The following is a 19340-nucleotide window of genomic DNA, read 5'->3' as shown; positions in this document are numbered from 1 at the left end:
TCATTCTATCTGTCTATCCGTCTACCTGTCTGTCTGTCCATCCATCCATCCATCCATCTGTCATTCTACCTGTCTGTCTATCCATCCATCCTACATCTGTTTATCCATCCACCCATTCATTTACCTGTCATTCTATCTATCTATCTATCTATCTATCTATCTATCTATCTATCTATCTATCTATCTATCTATCTATCTATCTATCTATCTATCTATCTATCTATCTATCTATCTATCTATCTATCTATCTATCTATCTATCTATCTATCTATCTATCTATCTATCATTACAAAAATCAAATAATAAATAAATAGATAAAAGAAAGAAATGAAAGAAAGAACAAAATAACTAACTAAATAAAAGAATAACTAAATAACTAACTGTTAGTTAGTTAGTGAGAAATTAACTGAGTAATCACACACAACGTATTATTCAAGATAAATCGTCTTTTAATGATCAAATTAAACAAATCACAGGAGTATTCAATCATACATTAGCCACACAAAGACGAGAACCAACCAAGACAACGCAAAACACAAGACTGCGTACACAAGGGCAAACACAAGCAACTAAACGAGACACAGGAGTAACTAAATATACTATTATAACTATAGAAACTAACAAAGGGGAGTTAAACTCAAATAAATAAATATAAAAAAAAAATAAAAAATGTTTGTCCGTGCAAACCTTGCCTTCATTATGCTAAAGTGGTTTTAAAGTTTTGCTATGTGGCTGCTAGTGTCCTTAATGATTGCTAGGGGACGGCCATGTGGTTGCTAAGGTGTTTGCTAGATGGCTACTGTCTGTCCCGAGTCAAAAGTCCCCAACTCTATATGATATTCTGGTCTCTAGATATGGCTCAGATCAGATAACTGTAAGTCAGATCCCTTGGAGAAGTAAATCGAAGACTTCAAATCAAGTTGAGCGCATTGCATTGTGGGATACAGTATTCCTGGCTGTATAATCGACTTGTTTACTGCACATTTTGACAATTGTAATAGATCATCCAGGTATTCTATGCATACAAAACTATACATACTATACTCTAGAATTAATGCGCTGCTAAAATAGTATGCTTGGTATGGTAATGTGTCATTCAGAATATACCCACACACAGCATTACTAGCTGATGAATGAATCACATCCTTTCTTTATTTTATCACATAGACAGCCTTATTGGATAATATGCTCTTTCCTTAAGAGCTTGTCTTTCTGCCCATTTCTCTGTATAAAGAGACTTAAGGCAATACTGGATTTTTTTATTGGGATGGGAGCTAAATGTCGTAATGCACTTTTCAATTTTCAGGCCAATTTATATGCTAATGAGCAGGGTACATCTCCATTAGATTGGCTGGCAGACAGCAGGGCGATCAGGTGATTTTCTGCTCTCTTTCTCCTTCTGTGTAATTAAAGGGGCAGACGAACAGCTCGACATGGCTGCGCAAGCCCACCCCTTCACCTCGCTCTAGCTCTCTGTCTCTCCCGGGGCAGTTTCATAGGAGAGAACTGCTTGGTATGGCGAGTGTGCTGCTGGGTTTAACGGGTCTGGATGCTCTTTTTATGGCTGATGGAATGGGATCGCTATCGAGGGGGAAGGAACGCTCAGTATCTGTAGCTTTCTCAGAGTATCTCATTGTATTCTATTCTCCTCTCACCTTCTTTATCTCTATGGTACACTGAAAATAAAACCATCTCAGAATGTCTACAAGCATGCCATCCCAGCTATCTCTGACACTGCAGCTTATTCTGGCCAAGAACCGCCCACCATCTGACCGACATGTAAAGTCACTTTGTGCAAATTACACTTAAAGTGATAGTACATTCTGTCATCATTTACATCAAAGTTCCTTTTTTCTGTGAGACACAAAATAAGTTAATAACTCTTCTACACTTAGCTAATGTGCAAAAAATAAGCCAAAAAGCATAACAACTGTGTCAAAAAATAAGAAAGATCTGGAGAAGAGATGCACAATTTTTTCCTGGTTGATAAAAAACATTATTTTCACCTGGCAGATGACCAGCAACTCACAGCAACCACAAACTCTGTGTAGCAATGTGCAAAAACCCCAGAACAACCTTGACAATCACATAACAACACCCTGGCAACCAGCAAGAACACCCTAACAACACGCTAAAAACACTCAAACTACTGCATAACAACAGAAGCATTCTAAAAAAAACGCTAAGACAGCCGTAGCAACCACATAGCAACATGCTAATTACACTAAAACACTTCAGTAACCGCATAGCAACGCCCTAGCAACACCATAGAACCCACCTAGAAAAGTGCTAAAAGCACTCAGAACACAGAAACAACCACATAGAAACATGCTAAAAAATTTGCCAACCCTAGCAACGCCATAGCAACCATATAGAATACCCTGGCACCCATCAAGAAAAGTGTTAAAACTCTCAGAACACCCAAAACACTCAAACAACTGTATTACACCATCCAAAATCCAATCAGACCGCCTTGGCAACCCCATATCAACATGCTAAATGCACTTAAAACACTTCAGTAACTGAAGAGCGACGCCCTAGCAACACCCAAGAACCAACCTAGAAAGGTGCTAAAAGCACTCAGAACACAATAAAAACCACATAAACATGCTAAAACAATTAAGACAACATTAGCAAATGCATAGCAACATGCCAAAAAAAACTCAGAACACCATATAACCCAATAGCAAAATGCTAAAAAATCAGAACAACCTAGCAACGCCATAGCAACCATAAAGAATACCCTGGCACCCATCTAGAAAAGTGTTAAAACTCTCAGAACACCCAAACAACTGCATAATAAAGCACCATCCTAAAAAACACACAGACCGCCTTAGTAACCACATAGCAACGCCCTAGCAACAAAACAGTTGAGCAAAAAAGCAACAAAAAAAAAAAACTGTGATAGCAAATTCTCATCATTTATAGGTGTTCCGTCCCCAGGGACGTAAGAGTATTTAGGGGTTTTTCTTCCTGTTTCTCTTGTGAGGTTTTTTCTATCCCTTGTACTATCACTTTGACAGGTGGCGTGCTGATAGGCTGTCTGACCTGTCAAGTGTTCATGACGACGTGATTGGCTGTGTTGCCATGAGGCCGTGCTCTTCTCATCCGATGATCAACACCTGTGGAATACGCTTCTTAAGGGACGTGCGGCTGCACAGCGAGAGAGACTGCTTTTTCTTCTGATTCTGACTGGTTTGTTTTCGTACTTTTTTTGTTTGAACTTAGTTTTTGTGTTGTCATGTTGATTGCCTTGTTGAATTTACCCTATAAAACTTCTTATGTGAAAGATTCGAAGTCTTTGAACTTAAGTCCATCTGGATGGAGAAAACGGGCTAGGTAATAGTTTGCCATCAATGGCTCAAGCCTCCGTTACTAGCTCTAAAATGATGTTTTGGAATTGGCAATAAGAAATGTTTTAAAGGTGCGCTGTAAATTTTAGCGCCATCTAGAGGTGAGGTTGGGAATTGCAAAGGCACATCGCTCACCCCTCCCTTTCGAAGCACATGGAGAAGCTACGGTGGCCGACACAGGAAAGATGTTGTCGTTCTGTAGAGCAGTTTGTCCGTTTAGGGCGCTTGTAGAAACATGGCGGTGCAAAATGGCGACTTCACTGTAAGGGGAACTGCAGTGTGTGTAGATAGAAATGGCTCATTCTCAGGTAACAAAGCGGTTCATTATGTAAGGTCTTTATACACCACTGAAAACATAGTTATGTATATTATAATACATTTATGTCAACAGATCTTCATAAATACTACACACTGCACCTTTAAGGACAAACACCTTACAAGTGTCTTGAAATACATGGTGGTATTTCTGTAGTAACTGTAGTATAAGCGGAATAATTGACTCCAGGGCATTGAGCTATTGCAAGCATTACTACCTAACGCGTGCATTATTTTTCTAACAATCCATGGCCTGACGTCAATTATTCCTTACTCACACTCATGCTGTTCCAAACCTGTAAGAGTTTCTTTCTCAAGAAAAATATCTCAATGTGGTACTGTCCATACAATGTTGTTTTGAACCCCATCACACTGCTATTTTAAAGATGCTTTTGTAATTACAGCGTGCAATATCCATCAGACGAGACATAATGTTCCTTTATTTCAGTTTGTCCTGCTCCCAATCCCAACCCAGCCGCCATCAAAAAGTTAAGGCACGATTGCACTATGTCTTTCACTTTTGACAGCAAAGCATCAGAATCAGCCATTAGAAAAAAAAGTGACAGTATGCCATAAGATCAGGACGACAATGTCACAATGTCATTCCAAAGTGAGAAAAATACATTTCCGCCGCATTGTAAAGGGCTTGCAATATCCCTCCAGTGTGTCATGGAGACAGCAACACTGTGATATTCCATCAAAACACAATATTGAGCGATGAAATGAGCTCTGCAGAAAGACCAATAAGACAAATACTCATACATACTGTAGAATAAGAGCGAGACAGAGATGGGTGAAGAGAAAGCAGAGAGAGGACAGATACAAGGGAAGAAAGGTGCTGGCAGACTAATTAAGCAAAAGGAAATTTCAAGATATCAAGTTTGATTCTAAAGGTGAGACATTCTAACAGATGTGACAACGAATTTCAGTGATAATAAGAGCGATATCACCTGATACTCAAACGTGCAAACCGAAAAAATGTACTAAATGAAGGTGTTAAATGAATTATGAATTAACAACAATCAGGAAGTTGCAATCGACTACTTGTTTTTTTTTTTTCAATCTCACACTAAATTTAACACAATTTAACAGCTGCAGCCAAACTCTTTGAAATGATGTAATTTCTTATGTTAATTAAAAGTGATGTCATTTCTATGTCAAAATAGAGCAAATGATTCTACTCTTATTAATGTGGAAAATAACTAGCAAGCTATTCGAAGGTTGACTTGCCAAAAAGCATAAAGAACTGTGACATGGTGCTGTCAAAAAACCTTTAATCATGAACCTTGTGGAGGAGACGTGCTCTATTTTTCTTTCCTGAGTGATAAAAACATTCTTTTCACTTGGCAGATGACCAGTATCAACAGCAAAAAACCTCAAACACCTTGACAACCACATAGCAACACCCAGGCAATCAGCAATAACACCCCAGCAACATACTAAAAACACAAAAAGCACTCAAACAAAAGCATAACAACATTCTAAAAACCACTAATACAACCTTATCAACCAAACAGCAACACGCAATAAAAAACACTTCAGTAACCGCATAGCAACGCCCTAGCAACACCCACTGGTTCTAACCCAGCTAGAAACGAGCTAAACATGTTGAAACCATTAGATAGCAGCATTAGCAAATGCATAGCAAAATGCTAAAAACACAAAAGCTTTGGAAGCATTTCATATATATCAGTATCGATATGCATCGAAAAATTTATATTTTTAACAACACTACATTGCACTTAGTTTATTATTTCAGGTGCCTTTTTAAACAACAACAATTGAAAACTGTATATGATATATACAATTCAAATCGCCACTGCTGAAATACACCCACATTTGGCGGGTTGGCAGGTGTTAATGTCAAGCCCTGCTATCAACCATCTAGAAAAGTGGAAAAAACACTCAGAACACCCTAACAACAACATAACAACATGCCAAAAAGAAACCCAAAGAACACCTTAGCAACCGCATAACACTCCAAGAGCGTCCTAGCATTGTGGCAGTGAGAATTACACAGGCAAGCAGCACTCACACTTTCTTTTTCAGCTGTAAAAATCTACTTTAGCCATTCAATTTGGTGCCACTAATGGTTCAGAAATTACACACTTCACATTTAAGGTCCAAATTATGTCACATGTTGTTTTTAATAAATTTAGCCAAGCTTCAGGGTTCAGGCTGTACCTTCAGTTCCAGTCGCGCTGTATGTGTGTGTGAAGCACCGTAAGGTCTCTGATACAATGATGACAGGACCCCCTGGGGCCTCCAAAGGGCCAATCAGAGTGCTTAACTTTTTATTAATGTAACATTTATGCTCTTAATTACCCTATTTGCATATTTATTGTCAGATTCATAACTCTGAGCTGTAACATAACCATTTGGCAAATGTTATCCATTTAAACAGGGCCGTCGTTATAGCGGGGTGAAAGGTGGTGATGATTCTTAGGGCCCCTGGAAGCGATTTCAACTGAGGGGCCTCCCCCCAGAACATGGTTTTATCTGAGGGGAAACCCAAACCACCCACCCCGGGAACCATTTCAACAGAGGGGGACAAAACAACCCCACCCCCTCACAAGATTTCAAGGGGCCCTTTGCACCTGGGCCCTGGATACCCCAGCTACGGCCCTGCATTTTAAGGTATCATTGGCAGACTTCATTTTTCTGATCTCTATTAATCCACATAGTTGAGCTGCAATGCTACGATTGCACAACAGACACAGCGACATGCACAAACAACTGAGGTGAATGGGTAAGAGCTGTTCAGGAAGCTCTTTAGTATTCGGGCTAAGGACTAATAATCAACAAAGCTCATTACAAAGCTCATGTTGCTTTGTTAATTATCATCTCGACACATCATGCTGTGACACTCGCTCAGTATAGCTTAAGATGGTATAACTTTAAATGATAATGATTAAATAAAGTCACCATAAAATCAAAATGGACATGTATAAAAAAAAAATATATATATATATATATATATATATATATATATATATATATATATATATATATATATATATATATATATATATATATATATATATATATATATATATATATATATATATATATATATATATATATATATATATATATATATATATACACACACTCACCAAAAGGATTATTAGGAACACCATACTAATACTGTGTTTGACCCCCTTTCGCCTTCAGAACTGCCTTAATTCTATGTGGCATTGATTCAACAAGGTGCTGAAAGCATTCTTTAGAAATGTTGGCCCATATTGATAGGATAGCATCTTGCAGTTGATGGAGATTTGTGGGATGCATATCCAGGGCACGAAGCTCCCGTTCCACCACATCCCAAAGATGCTCTATTGGTTTGAGATCTGGTGACTGTGGGGGCCATTTTAGTACAGTGAACTCATTGTCATGTTCAAGAAACCAATTTGAAATGATTCGAGCTTTGTGACATGGTGCATTATCCTGCTGGAAGTAGCCATCAGAGGATGGGTACATGGTGGTCATAAAGGGATGGACATGGTCAGAAACAATGCTCAGGTAGGCCGTGGCATTTAAACGATGCCCAATTGGCACTAAGGGGACTAAAGTGTGCCAAGAAAACATCCCCCACACCATTATACCACCACCACCAGCCTGCACAGTGGTAATAAGGCATGATGGATCCATGTTCTCATTCTGTTTACGCCAAATTCTCACTCTACCATCTGAATGTCTCAACTGAAATCGAGACTCATCAGACCAGGCAACATTTTTCCAGTCTTCAACTGTCCAATTTTGGTGGGCTCGTGCAAATTGTAGCCTCTTTTTCCTATTTGTAGTGGAGATTAGTGGTACCCGGTGGGGTCTTCTGCTGTTGTAGCCCATCCGCCTCAAGGTTGTGCGTGTTGTGACTTCACAAATGCTTTGCTGCATACCTCGGTTGTAACGAGTGGTTATTTCAGTCAAAGTTGCTCTTCTATCAGCTTGAATCAGTCGGCCCATTCTCCTCTGACCTCTAGCATCAACAAGGCATTTTCGCCCACAGGACTGCCGCATACTGGATGATGTTCCCTTTTCACACCATTCTTTGTAAACCCTAGAAATGGTTGTGCGTGAAAATCCCAGTAACTGAGCAGATTGTGAAAAACTCAGACCGGCCCGTCTGGCACCAACAACCATGCCACGCTCAAAATTGCTTAAATCACCTTTCTTTCCCATTCTGACATTCAGTTTGGAGTTCAGGAGATTGTCTTGACCAGGACCACACCCCTAAATGCATTGAAGCAACTGCCATGTGATTGGTTGATTAGATAATTGCATTAATGAGAAATTGAACAGGTGTTCCTAATAATCCTTTAGGTGAGTGTATATAAAACATATTTTTATATATTTTATGAATATTGCACTATTTATTATAAATGAGACATGTGCCCTCATAATCTTTGATCACAATAGCTTCCCCTCCCTCTTGCTTCCTGCTATAAACTTTCAAAAGGGATCCATTAAACAATTAAAATTTCAAAATCTTCTCAAATTAAATGATCTGTACTATCCCAATAGCATTTCAGCCCAACAATGTGGATTAAGGGAGATCAGAAATATGAAGTCTGCCAAGGTTACCTTGAAATGCAGGGCTGTAGCTGGGGTATCCAGGGCCCAGGTGCAGTGGGCCCTTGAAATCTCGTAAGGGGGTGGGGTTGTTTTGTCCCCCTCTGTTGAAATTGCGTTCCCAGGGTGGGTGATTTGGGTTCCCCCTCAGATAAAACCATATTCTGGGGGGAGGCCCCTCGGTTGAAATCGCGTCCAGGGGCCCTAAGAATCATCACCACCTTTCACCCCGCTATGGCGACAGCCCTGTTTAAATGGATAACATTTGCCAAATGGTTATGTTACAGCTCAGAGTTATGAATCTGACAATAAATATGCAAATAGAGTAATTAAGAGCACAAATGTTACATTAATATAAAGTAGCTGTACTAATCACAATAGCTTCCCCTCCCTCTTGCTATAAACTTTCGAAAGAGATCCATTAAACAATTAAAACTTCAAAATCTTCTAAAATTAAATGATCTACTATCCCAAAATTTCAGTACATCAACAGCCGTCTCATTTGTGTCTATTTTTATTGGGACTTCCGGCACAAAGCTGCTTGATACTTAAAGTCACCATGAAATCAAAATGCATCCATCCAGCCATCCATCATCTTCCGCTTATCCGGGGCCGGGTCGCGGGGGCAACAGTCTAAGCAGAAACGCCCAGACTTCCCTCTCCCTAGACACTTCCTCCAGCTCTACCGGGGGAAACACAGAGGCGTTGCCAGACCAGCCGGGAGAAATAACCCTCCAGCGTGTCCTAGGTCTTCCAGGCATCCAGTAGGCATCCGAAATAGATTCCCGAGCCACCTCAGCTGGCTCCTCTCGATGTGGAGGAGCAACGGCTCTACACTGAGCTCCTCCCGAGTGACCGAGCTTCTCACCCTATCTCTAAGGGAGCGCCGAGCCACCCAGCGGGGAAGCTCATTTCGGCCGCCTGTATCCGGGATCTTGTCCTTTCGGTCATGACCCACAGCTCAGGTGAGAGTAGGAACGTAGATCGACTGGTAAATCGAGAGCTTCGCCTTACAGCTCAGCTCCTTCTTCACCACGACAGACCGGTACATCGACCGCATTACTGCAGAAGCTGCACCGATCCGTCTGTCAATCTCCTGTTCCATCCTTTCCTCACTCGTGAACAAGACCCCGAGATACTTGAACTCCTCCAATTGAGGCAGGAACTCTCCACTAACCTGAAGTGGGCAAGCCACCCTTTTCCAAATCAAAAATGGACAATTCTTATTTTTTATGGAATACTGCAGTATTTTTTGTGTCCTCATAATCTTCAATAAAAATAACTTCCCTCCCTCTTGGACATGGCTTCTTCTCTGATGACGTGTTTACTGACGCGAGGGCGGGGCAACCTGTCACTCCCATGAGATCGACCAATAGCAAACCACAACCATCCAATCAATTTCCAATGGGAAAAAAATCAAGTCCCACCTTACATTATTTCCTTTTCAAGAAGCTGTTTCACTTGTATATACGTCACAATAGGGAAGAAAAGACAACTTCCGTTCCATGCTGACTTTAAATAAATAAAAAAACCTTTAAAACAATGTAAAATTGTGAAACTGAAAAATCTTATATATATACAGTAAATAAATCCTCATCTCATGAAACTGAAAATTTCAATCGACGCATCGCTAGGCTTAAATCTTTGAATGTACGTTTTGTTTGTTTGTTGACATATGGATTTTGAGCGTAAGTAACATAACAGCTGTTTTCCTTGCACTCTGCCCGTTTTTCCCTGATCTGTTTGGATCAGCGTGTTATTACGAATGAACGGAGAGCTGTGCTTATGAATACACAATCACAGCGGGAGAGCAGCGAGCAAGAGACAGGCAGACAAGATCCGAGAGCGAGAGATGCAAGAGTATTAACGTGAGCTATGGAACCTATAATCATCCGTACCGTTCTCGGGCTAATTCTGTGTGAGAGTGAGAAGCAGCCCACCTTGGAGAGAGCAGATTTGACAGGTGAGAACATTCAAACAGCTGTTTAATTACAGCTAAAATAATACAAGAATATTAAAGTCCTCACATTTACTGATTGTTCATGACGCATGTAGCAAACCAGATACATTTTTTTTAATGAAAAATGCAATCAAAATTACATGTCCATTAGCTTCAAGGTCACCTATATGCTAGCTAAAATAGCATTTACATTAAAACTGAACTTCTGAATATTGAACAAAATCTACTTTCTTGCTACAAATGATTATTAAAAGAAATAAGGTACGACAAGCCCCTTCCAATGTCCCATCTAAACTACCTGTTTCAATAGGAAATGACTTAGTGACTAGCTAAGACTGTACATAAGGACACCTGAATATATGTGTGTGTGTGTGTGTGTGTGTATATATATACACCGATCAGGCATAACATTATGACCACTGACAGGTGAAGTGACGTGAATAACACTGATTATCTTCATCACGGCACATGTTAGTGGGTGGGATATATTAGGCAGCAAGTGAACATTTTGTCCTCAAAGTTGGTGTGTTAGAAGGAAGAAAAATGTAGCCTGACAAGCCAGACCCACATCAAGATGTTGGGTCTGGGAACTCACCATTGGCAGGGCTCAATCCGAGGGGCGGGATAAACGGTTGTCTTTCAAATTCCCCCTGCACGCAATAGGATAGCGCTACAACCAACCAGAGCAACGAAGAAGGTGAAGCGGCAGACTGATCTCATGAAATGGCGTATGTATGACACGCCAATTCGTATGCCATTTTGACGTGCTATCAAGACGCATAATCGCTTTTTAGCGTGTTTCTGAGCGCTGTTTCATTCTATCCCCCTACACTCCCCTACCCCAAAACCTACCCATCACACACACACACACACACACACACAAACACTGCCCCTGCACCTAAACCTAACCATCACACACACACACACACACACACACACACACAAACACTGCCCCTGCCCCTGCCCCTGCCCCTGCCCCTGCCCCTGCCCCTGCCCCTAAACCTACCCATCACAAGAAACATTCTGCATTTTTACATTTAAAAAATAAACATAATTTAGTATGTTTATAAATCCATTTACATTCACGCGGAATCACACAGCGTAGACATACACGCGGATAGCTCAAAATGCGTACAGATAACACGCCATTTGGCTTTAGAAAGTGGCGTGTATGTTTACGCAAAGTCATGATGTCCTGTTGGAAGCGGAGCTAGTTGATAGATTAAACTTTCGCTGTATCCGGTCGGCAAAACTCTGAACACATCTTCCTGACTTCAATCCCGTTCTTTGTTCTTTTCTCAAAGAAAAGCTTAACTCCAAGTCTTCTAGAATCGCGGCCAAAGCGGATTCGTAAGACCGCTGTTCGCCAGCTTCTTTGTTTACCAGTAGCACGCGGAACCACGGCAACTCTGCCGTCATTATGTTAAGCCCCGCCCACCGACTCTTTACACGATGTGATTGGCCTGACCAGAGTTTGGTTTTTCCAGCTCAAAAGCCAACGGAGAGTTGCTAGACTACCCTGGCTGAAAATTAGATTTGCTGCCGCTAAGGTTCGTCTAGATTTCTAGGCTAGGAGAAATGGGCAAGCGTAAGGATTTGAATGATTTTGACGTGGGCCAAATTGTGATGGCTAAACGACTGGGTCAGAGCATCTCCAAAACTGCAGCTCTTGTGGGGTGTTACCGGTCTGCAGTGGTCAGTATCTCTCAAAAGTGGTCCAAGGAAGGAACAGTGGTGAACCGGCGACAGGGTCACGGGCAGCCAAGGGTCATTGACGCACGTGGGGAGCGAAGGCTGGCCCGTGTGGTCCGATCAAACAGACGAGCTACTGTAGCTCAAATTGCTCAAGAAGTTAATGCTGGTTCTGATAGAAAGGTCAGAATACACAGTGCATCGCAGTTTATTGTGTAAAAGTGCCAACAGTGCGTTTTGAGCATCAGAATTGGACCACGGAGCAATGAAAGAAACAAACAAGTCCGATGCATGGAGGCCCCACCTCGCAACTTACAGGAATTAAAGGATGTGCTGCTAACATCTTGGTGCCAGATACCACAGCACACCTTCAGGTGTCTAGTGGAGTCCATGCCTCGATGGGTTTGGCTGATAATGCTATGCCTGATTGGTGTATATATGTGTGTTTGAGTGAATGTGCAAAATCATCTGTTTTTGTTCCACAGAAGAAAGAAATGCAAACAGATCTAGAACAACATGAGGGTCAGTATGATGATGACCGAACCCCAAATGCTAGCATTTGAAAATTCTCTGTAACGAAGAGCATTAGAGGCAACAGAAAGAAAACACAGTACCGTAAATATAAAAGATGAGTCTGGGCTCCTACACATATCACCAGCAAAACTCAAAGCCTGAGAATATCTCCAGCTGATGCTCCCTCTGACAAATGAATCGTTACGTCTGACTCACTGATTGGCATCTTGCGGCTTAAAATCACTTAATTAACCACCGAGCTCTCAGTTGTCAGGCGTTCCGGATGGCTGGAAATCAACATGGTGCTCTAAAATACTAATAGCTCAAGCTCACAAACTAGCAGGCATGTCTCTGTTACTCTGACTAGAAGAGCTGCAAAGTGAGTTGGCCATTTTACAGTTCTGTGTGGAGAAGCTGAAGTGCTGTATTAACTTTTGTCAACTTAACTTAAAGGGTTCGTTAACCCAAATATGTAAATTCTGTCATTAATTACTCACCCTCATGTTGTTCCAAACCCGTATGAGATTCGTTCATCTTCGGAACAAAAATTAAGATCTTTTTGAGGAAATCCCAGAGCTCTCAGACACTGTTAAAATAGTCCAGTGGTTTAGCCTTAATTTTATGAAGTGACAAGAACACCTTTTGTGTGCAAAAACAAACAAAAATTTAAAAAATTCCTTCTCGTCTGTGTCATTTTCCTACGAAGTTTACGTTGTAAATTCCGATTTCTAAATACAAAAATGGTAAAGCGCTTTGAGTACCCAGAAAAACGCTATATAAATGTAACAAATTATTATTATTATGCTCATAGCTAATTAATCTTGTGAAATATTATTAAAATAACTGTTTTCTATTTTAATATATTACTACTAACAATAATTATAATTGTGGAGGAATGTAATCTATTCATGTGATGGCAAAGATGAATGTTAATTCTGATTTGCTGCTCAAGAAACGTTTCTTCTTATTATTAATGTTAAAAAATGTTTTGCTGCTTACTATTTTTGTGGAAACCGTGGTGCAATTCTTTCAGAATTCTTTGATGAATAGAAAGTTCAAAAGAGCCGCGTTTAATTGAATTAGAAATCTTTTGTAACATTATAAATGTTTTTAATGTCACTTTTGGTCAATTTAATGCATCCTTGCTGAATAAGGGTGCGTTCACACTTGTAGTTAGGTTTGCTTGGTTCGTTTGGTCCGGACCAAACATTTTTTTGTCCTGGTCGGCTTAGCGTTCACATTGGCCTTTTAACACTGAACCTAAATGCATAGGGATATGTTCACAACCTGATTGATTGGCTTTTATTACGTATATTTTGCGAAGGAACTTACAGAACCTCCAAAACAATGCTGTGTGCTGGGACAAAAGCGCTCGTTGTGAGTGCATAGCCTACATATGATGGTATTTTGACCAGCTGAGAACTCGTGAAGAGTTTATAAAATGTGTAAAGGATTCAAAGCAGCATCAGGAATCCCTCCGTCACACACACGAACCAAGATCTGCCGCGAGGAGATGCGGTTCTGGCTCCTGTACCGAACTGTGATGGGCAACATCACGACTATGACGAGACAAAACAGCATTCTGTCCTTTTTATCTTGTGACATCACAACACATTTTTGGTTCGTTTACATGTCTTTGGTCCATGTTGTGTTCATATATTTTAGTCGAACAGCACCAGAGTTCGCTTAGACTCGATCTTTTCAGTGGTCTCGGTCTGCTTGTTTGGTGCGCACCAGGATGGTTGCGTTCACACTTATTCAAATGAACCGCACTAACAGATCAATTAGTTTTAATCAAGCCAAACATGCCAAGTGTGAACCATGCTAAGTATGAATTTCTTACTGACATGACACCACATACATTTTAGCATGTGTCATAAGCTACAAAATTACCAACGACAATCAAGTATTTTACTAGTAGTATTTTCTTAAGCAACCACACAGCAACATACAAGCAACTGCATAACACTTGCATTTACTTTTCTTCAGAAAATATACAAATCTTTTTTTTTATTATTGGGAACTGCATTCAAAAAACTGTGACTGTTTTAGTGTCACATTATAATAAAAATCAAATCTACAATTTTGAGAATAAAGTCACAGCATGGCAAGAATAAAATTATGTTTTAATGTTTTGCCTGATCCAACACATAACTTTGATGTTACTTTCCTCATGATTTCAATCTCATAACCCTATGACTTCATTCACATAATTTAATAAAATATTACTACATTAATCCTGCAATGTTATGACTTTATTCTCATAAAAGGCCTATTATGAGATCATTCTTGAAACATTGACGTTATTCTCTAAATTTCCCTTGTTATTTAAATGTGAAAACACAAAAACACACATTTCTGTTCATATTAAAACAAGGCATAAGCCAAACCAAAAACTGTTTTTTTTTCTCTGTAAATGGTGTGACTGTTTCCAGCCCACTGTAGACTGAGTCATAACACCTTTTATAACACTTGCAGTTACACTTACACAGATATGAAGGTCAGCATCACAGAACTATTTTATTGAAATGAACTAATATGTATTACTATGCTTGAACTGACCTGTCAGACTCAATTCAACACCTTGATGGGCTGGGAGTCCAACCCTGCAGAAAGGTGCCTGGTGACATTTTACCCATAAAGCACAGCATCCCTTGCGCTTGCATCTTTGCCTCACACTTTCATGACCTAAAATTCCTCCGAGGAGCACAGCATCAACAGCTGATCTGAGCTCAAACCGCCTGCGGACCTGCACACAGCGCCTTAAAGCTGCTCTCTCCTCCTCCCGTCTCCAGGCAACGGCTCGATGCTCTGCCACTTTCCTTATGGCTCAGGGACCGGTCCTCTCCGGAGCCTTTCAGCTAACCGCTAAACTGCTCCTTTTCACTGTCACAACCACTCCGACATCCGCAGACCCATTTCCATCTCGCGGTCTCCGGGCGCCGCTATAGCCTAGTCGCAAATGTCCCACAGTAAGGGTCTGAAATGAAGCGAGTCGCTCAGCTAAACTTCACAGTGAGACTCATTCAAAGTCGATGTGAGAGAATATAACTGTATTTCACTCACCGCCTGATAATGACTCTTTCCCGCCTGCCACGGTCCCACTGGAGAGTCATAATCTGAACTTGTGCTGCTGTGTGCTTTTGCAAGAATGCAGCCAGTAGTAATGAAGAACATGGACTTCCTTAAGCCTATTTTATACCTAGAAGGGGGAATTCACTTAAAAATTGCTTTTGCATATTTACCATTCCATTTAAAAGGAGTCATAATCTACATTCTCTGGGGTTTTATATGTTTTCCCTGTCCACTACACATGGCTGTAACAACCGCCTTTAGCTATTTTTTATACCTAAAAATTTTTAAAAAGGGACTTTAAATGGATAGTTCACCCAAAAATTTAAATGATATACCCCATGATTTACCCTCACCCTCAAGCCATTCTAGGTGTATATGTCATTCTTCTTTCAGACGAATACAATCGTCGAGTTCCAATCGGTCTGCTGGAAGTTAGATATCTTACTCTATAATGTGTTAAATATGGATATTTTTCTTACACAAACCCATAGCTTCGCGTCAGAAGGCCTTTATTGACCCCCTGGAGCCGTGTGGATTACATTTATAATGGATGGATACACTTTTTTAGGCTGCCATTCACTGACATTATAATGCTTGGAAGAGCCAGGACATTTTTTAATATAACTCCGATTGTATTTGTCTGAAAGAAGAATGTCATTTACACGTAGGATGGCTTGAGGGTGAGAAAATCATGGGCTAATTTTTATTTTTGGGGGAACTATCCCTGTAAGATTATTGAATGGTCCTCATTTTACCTGTTTGCTGTTCATTTTTCTGTGAAACTGATCTTTTTCATTAAAGGGCTCATGAATTCGGAAATCACCTTTTTTATTCAGCCTTTAATATATAAAAGTTCATCCTGTAAGTTTCGGAGCTGAAAACTTCCTTATTAGTCAAAGAAAAGCTTTTATTGACACCAGACCCAGCAAACGCTCGATCTCAGATTATGCCAAACCTTGACTTCAGCATGTGGTGAAACGCCGCCTCAACAGAAGAATAGTACGCCTGATTCTGTAGCCCCGCCCACCGACTCGTGGAACTAAATGGATCGCGCTACCGAGCAATAAATATGCCGAAGATAGCAAGATATTGCACTGTGCCCGGTTGTGGAAGGACACAGTCACTGCATAAGCTTCCTTCTTATTCTAATATTAGGAATGTGTGGTTGAACTTTATTTTTAATGAATATCCAGCTCACGTGAGTAAGACATTGAACGTTTGTTCGCTTCGTTTCACCGCGGAATCGTTTGTAAACAAGATACAGGTCGAGACTGGATTTGCAGACATATTGAGATTAAAACACAATGCTGTGCCTTCTATGTTGGATCTGACAGGAATGGTGCAACACACTTATGTGATTAAAACATGTTTTTTTATATGTGATAGTATTGCATTATTACAGATCTTTTGATATCTACTGATTATGTTGTGGAAGTTTTGAACATGCTGATTTGTCTGCAGTGAAGTTTTGCTGATGCACGTACTAGGCTTGTGTGTGTTTGTGTGTGATAGGGATGCACGTTCGCCGATATATCGACCGATCGGGTGGGCCAAGTAATAAAAAATAACATTCATATTAATTGCGGGTGGATGAGAGATAAATCATTGTGTTTGTTTGATAAAGACATTTTGCTAGCCCTGTGGGCGGATTCCGGTTGCCTTTTCTCCACATTGGAAGTTTTCAATACAATTCCCCACATGTACTGACGGGGCAGCCGAAACACTTTATTATGCAAAACTGTTATCCAATCATAGCAGTGGGCGTTTGCTTCCTAGTCTTCAGTGCGGCACGCCCATAAAAACAGAGCGTTCCAGGATAGAGGCTAAAAACCAGGGTATAAAATAGCCTTTTACTTATTCATTATGTTTTTGAATGTAAAAACCAAGCGAACGTAAAAAGTTGACCTCAGACAACAGAATAATAAAAAAAAAAAAGTCAGTTCATGACCCCTTTAACAGCATCCCGTCAAGCTCCAAAAATGACAAGAAAAACACCAAAAAAGCACTATAAAAGCAGTTCATTTGACTTGTGTGCTATATTTCAGGTCTGCTGAAATAATGATAGCTTTGTGTGAGGAACACACCAAAATTTACATCATTATTCACTGAAAATCTTCCCCTTAATTAAGCTGTTGACTTCAGTGAGTTTCATTTTTTGAGAATCATTTCTTTTTAATGAACTGGTTCATTTGGTTTAATAGTCTCTCCACTTAATTGAGGGAAAGATTACCAGTAGATAATGACACATTTCTTATAATAAAGAGATACACTTTTGTACAAAAGTTTGGGGCTGGTACCATTTTTGAATGTTTTTGAAAGAAGTCTCTTATGCTCACCAAGGCTGCATTTATTTGATCAAAAATATGATAAAAACAGTAAGGTTTTCAGCATTTTCAGAAACTTTGGTGTCACATGATCCCTCAGAAAGCATTCTAATATGTTGATTTCATGCTCAAGATATTTTTTTAAATATATATATATTTATATATTTTTTTTACCATTTTGAAAGCAGTTGTGCTGCTTAAAAGTGTCATGAACTGGCTTTTTTATTGTTTTTATACTGTTGTCTTATGATATATGAACTTATAATATTCGCGTGGTTTTTACATTCAAAAACATCATAATGAATAAGTAATAGGCTATTTTCTGCCCTGGTTTTGAGCCTCTCTCAAGACACGCTCGGTTTTAACGGGCGTGCCGCACTGAAGACTTGAAAGTAAACGCCCACTGCTGTGATTGGATAAGTAGTAAGTAATGCGAGTACGCGTGAAGCATTGTTTTGAAAGCGTGTGGAGAAATGGCAACCGGAATGATTTGTCCCTCAGGGCTCGCAAAATGTCTTTATCAAACAAACACAATGATTTCTCGCTCATCCACCAGCAATTAATATGAAAGTTATTTTATTTTACTTGGCCCGCCCGATCGGTGGATATACGCACGTGCCAAGTACGTTGCAGACAACATGATCAAAACTTTCGCGATTGTATTTTTCCTTCAAATATCAAGTAAAGAGAGTGAACAATGCGCATCATGAAAGGAATGTTATTTCACTATTTAACATGATACGAATTGGTAGCCCGTCTGGAAAACACATAGCCCCGGGATATTGGGTTTTGCGAGTCCTGTGACAGTGGTAAGTTATGTTTAGTTAGACAATGTACCATTGTATTTGATCTGTAAGAATGCAATACTATCACATATAAAAACATTAATTACTCACATTAGTGTGTTTCTTTATTCATTCATGTAATCTCATCCTGTCTGCAAATCCAGTCTCTTGTTTACAAACGAATCCGGTGAAATGAACATACGTGCAATGTCTTCCCAACGTAAGCTGGATATTCATTAAAAATAAATTTCAACCACACATTTCCAATACTAGAATCCGAAGGAAGCTTATGCAGCGACTGTGCTCTTCCACAGCCAGGCACAGCGCAATATCTTGCTATCTCCGGCATGTTTATTGCTCAGTAATAGGGCTGTGCGATATTGAAGAAAAATGCGATATGCGATATCCTTGTTAAATAATACGATATTCGATATGCGATACGATATTGCTTTAAGTGTATAAAATCTATTTCTTTCCCCAACTGATATCTTTCACTTAAAGCATAACCGACTATGTTTACATGAATACTCATTAAGACCATTTTGACATAACTGTGTGTGTATTTGACAGTTCGAGTGTGTAACAAGACACGAAAAAAAGAACAGCTTGTGCGCACGTTTCTGTGTGTGTCAGACAGCCCGAGACTGCAAGGAGTTGTTTTTCGCAAGTTATTGCGTCTAATAACTCTTTTTAACGTCAAGCAAGTCACATAAGTAACAGTCGTGTGTGTGCTCAGTCTATTCTCTGAAAT

Source organism: Gobio gobio (genome assembly GCF_949357685.1).
Source record: "Gobio gobio genome assembly, chromosome: 6".
NCBI classification, from domain to species: Eukaryota; Metazoa; Chordata; class Actinopteri; order Cypriniformes; family Gobionidae; genus Gobio; species Gobio gobio.
This window is presented reverse-complemented; position numbering follows the sequence as displayed.